The sequence below is a fragment of the Salvelinus sp. IW2-2015 genome, unplaced genomic scaffold (genome assembly GCF_002910315.2).
Source record: "Salvelinus sp. IW2-2015 unplaced genomic scaffold, ASM291031v2 Un_scaffold19, whole genome shotgun sequence".
NCBI lineage: Eukaryota > Metazoa > Chordata > Actinopteri > Salmoniformes > Salmonidae > Salvelinus > Salvelinus sp. IW2-2015.
Genome location: NW_019942505.1, coordinates 494,149 through 497,714, shown reverse-complemented (window position 1 = coordinate 497,714; position 3,566 = coordinate 494,149). Strand labels below are relative to the sequence as shown.

Here is a 3,566-nt window from a genome sequence, read left to right as displayed (position 1 = left end):
GTAGTTTTGAAGTGTGTCCTTCCATCCTTCGATAAGGTAATCACTAATCWCGGATGTAACACGTTTTGATTGGTGAAAGCCAAGGGTTCAMAGCTTTCCCACTCTCAGCCATGTYTATTAGTAGCTAGGTTTCCATCCAATTGGCAAAAGATTTYCATGAGAATATTCTAAAATCTGCATAAAGAAAATATGAAMATTTTCTCACCAGTTGTGTTTCCAGCAAACTGACTTATTGCAGATAAAAATCAGTGCGTGATGACGTAGTGCACACACAATTTACTTTTTCGCTTAAGTTTTAAATAATTAAAGAGCAGCAGTAAAATAACAATAGTGAGGCTATATACAGGGGGTACCTGTACAGAGTCAATGTGCGGGGCCACCGTTTAGTGAAAATATGAAACATTAGGTAGATGGTATTAAAGTGACTTATGTAAAAATAAACAGAGTAGCAGCAGTCGTAAAATAAGGAGGGGGGGGGGCGGGAAATGCAAGTAGTCTGGGGTCAGCCATTATGATTGAGATGTTCAGTTAGTCTTAGGTTGGGGATGCTGTTTAAGAGAGCCTCTTGGACCGAGACTTGCGCTCCGGTACCACTTGCCGTGACGGGTAGCAGAAGAAAGTCTATGACTTAGGGGTGCTGAAGTCTTGACAATTTTTGGGCCTCCCTGACACCGCCTTGTATAGAAGGTCTGGGGCAGAGCTTCGCTCCGGTGATTGTACTGGCCATACGCACCTATCCCTCTGTAGTGCCTTGCGGCAGAGGACCGAGCAGTTGGCGTACCAGGCAGTTGATCAACAAGTCAGATGCTCTCGATGGTGCAGCTGTAGAACCTTTGAGGATCTGAGGACCCATGGCCAAATCATTTCAGTCTCCTGAGGGGAAAAGGTGTTGTCTGCCTCTTCATGATGCTCTTGTGGTGCTGGACATCGTTCATTGTTGGTTGATGTGGACACCAAAAGTAACTTGAAGCTCTCAAACCTGCTCCACCTAAGCCCTCGATGAGAATGGGGGCCGTGCTCGGTCCTCCTTCTTCTGTATCCACAATTCAGCTCCTTAGTTCTTGATCACGTGAGGAGAGGTGTTGTTCTGGCACCACCCGGCCAGTTCTCTGACCAGCTCCCTATAGGCTTTCTCATCGGTGTCGTGATCAGGCCAACCGATGTTGGTCATCGCCAAACTTAATGATGGTGTGAAGTCGTGCCTGGTCGTCAGTCAGTGTTTGCATTGCATTTTCAACTCTACCGGTAGTTTGCTGTTGCGTTAAAAGCGAACGTGCCCACTCTGGTCTTGGTACTGTCGCTATAGTCAAAATCTTGCAGATACAGTGCCGGGTAGGCTACACGATGAGGTTAATGGATAAGCTCAAGATTATTTTTATTTGTCAAACGGCAGTCAAGCATTGATGATCATGTCACCAGAATGAGACCCTGGGTATTTATTGGAAAGGAGCATCAAGCTCATCACCTTGCACTTTCACCACCCTGTGAAGTTCATAACATATTTCATCTGTAGCCTAATTTAAACTGCATGGTTACTAGAGTCGTAGTGGGAGGACCACACAACATGTCATCGCGTGACTCCAAGTTATTATATCAATATTTGCACATAATGGTGTTTCCACCGCCATTTCTCGCATAATACATTTTACCGACACAAAAAGATCCCACCGTGTTGAACGGACAAATGATCTGTCGGCATTTATAAAATTGTACCGACACTTCCCGTTTCCATCACAGCTGTCGTTTTTTTTTTAAATATTTTTTTATATACGCTATGATTTTACTCACATAAAAACAGTGGATGGAAACATGGTTAGTCATTTACTTCAWAGAAGACAGGACGGAAGGATGCATTTTAGTATGTTTGGAACGGGGCCCTCTCTCTCTCTCCCTGATAGCAGAGCTACACAGGCAGGAAACAGGAAGGGCCTGAGCTGGTGTGGGACGGATATCCTGTCCCCCCCTAACGTTACTCCTCTACAACCCTGACTATCTTTTCCTTTCTGTTTCTCTACTCCAACTCAATGAGCCTTGGTGTGGTTTTAGCAGGCGGCGTTGTCAGAGGTTCTCTGTCGCTGTGGTCTGGCGGTTGTAATTTGAAGGTGAAAGGGTACCATGTGTTGGTATGGCGATGGGCTGTTTGAGGACGACGACAGCCAKGAGGTGATGTGTTGTTTTTGTATTGTTTACGGTTTTGGGGGGACAGGGCTGTGATTTCTCCAGCAGTGATTCACTCTGTCTCCCGCTGGTTCCCTGATTGTTTGGCTGGTTTGCTGGCTGACTTTCTCCCTGAGGGAATTGCAGCTTGTGGTAACCACTGTGTCTCTGACTGTACAGTCAAGTTCAGATTTAGAGCTCAAAACATTGGCAATTGCAGGGGGGACTATGGACTAGAGAGATGTGAAGTCTTGAACGTTGTAGCTAGCTATCATCCTCCTGAAATATGTATCTGKCCTGCACTTGAGTTTTCTACAAACACATGCTAATATTTTTTCTATCCTCTTTCCCATTTCCTTCCTCTCCCTCTTTCTGTCTTCTGTTACCCCCTTTCCTCTCTCTCCTTCCCCTTTTTCACCCCTCATCCTTCCGCTCCCTCTTCCCCCTATCCAGAGTGACCCAGGTGGGCTGTCCGTCTTAGAGCAGCTGGGTCTGGACCAGAGCTCGGACTTCTCAGACACCACGGTGCAGCAGCGTCTTGATGAGCAGAGGGAGAAGATCCGCAGGGAGATCAGGAAGGAGCTGAAGATCAAGGAGGGAGCTGACAACCTCCGCAGGGCCACCACCGATAAGAGGAATGCCTCCCAGGTAGGATAGGTTTCCTCCCCTTACACTCTTAGTATAAGTCCCCCCTCTTACAATGTAATATAATAGTTTTTGTTTCGTTTTATTGTGTTTATTGGATCTCCTCAAATAAAGTGTAGTAACATAGTGACACAACACATTACGCATTCACCGACGAGCATTGMTGTAAAGTGCTATGAGCATTGGAAAGGCGCTATATGAATGTCATCGGTTGTTGTGTGTTATTTATTAGGTGGATTCCCAACTACGCAGCTCCAACCGTAAGCTGGAAGACCTGCATGCTCAGTTACAGGAGCTGGACGCTCACATCATGGTCAAGGGAGGAGACGACAACAAGGGTATGTTTTTAGACGATTCCATTCGTTTTATGTGTCACCAATGCATAGTCATAGCCAGGCTATGGAGATGTTGGTTGCCATGGTAGATTTACCTCAAGGTGTTGTGTTGGTATTGCAATGACAACATGTATCTGACCTTTGACCCCCAGATGACCCACCCCAGTCCCCGGGGGCAGAGAGCCGCTCGTCAGCAAGCCAGGACCGCATTGCCGCCCTGGAGAGACAGCTCAACATCGAGCTCAAGGTCAAACAGGGAGCCGAGAACATGATTCCAATCTACGCCAACGGATCCACCAAGGTACTGTCCTCTCTAACCAACCATCTGCTGATCCCTCTGTACTTACCGCACCTCTTTCCTCCCTTCCCCATCTGCTGATTGTCCTTGTTTCCTGTCACCTCGGGTCTCTGATTGTCCTTGTTCTATGT

General features: G+C 46.8%; 1 pseudogene; it reads left to right on the top strand.

Moving 5' to 3' along the window:
- Positions 1-2,034: 2,034 nt before the first annotated feature.
- The window catches only part of LOC112067977 (serine/threonine-protein kinase N2-like), a 12,746-nt pseudogene continuing 11,214 nt past the window's right edge, over positions 2,035-3,566 (top strand).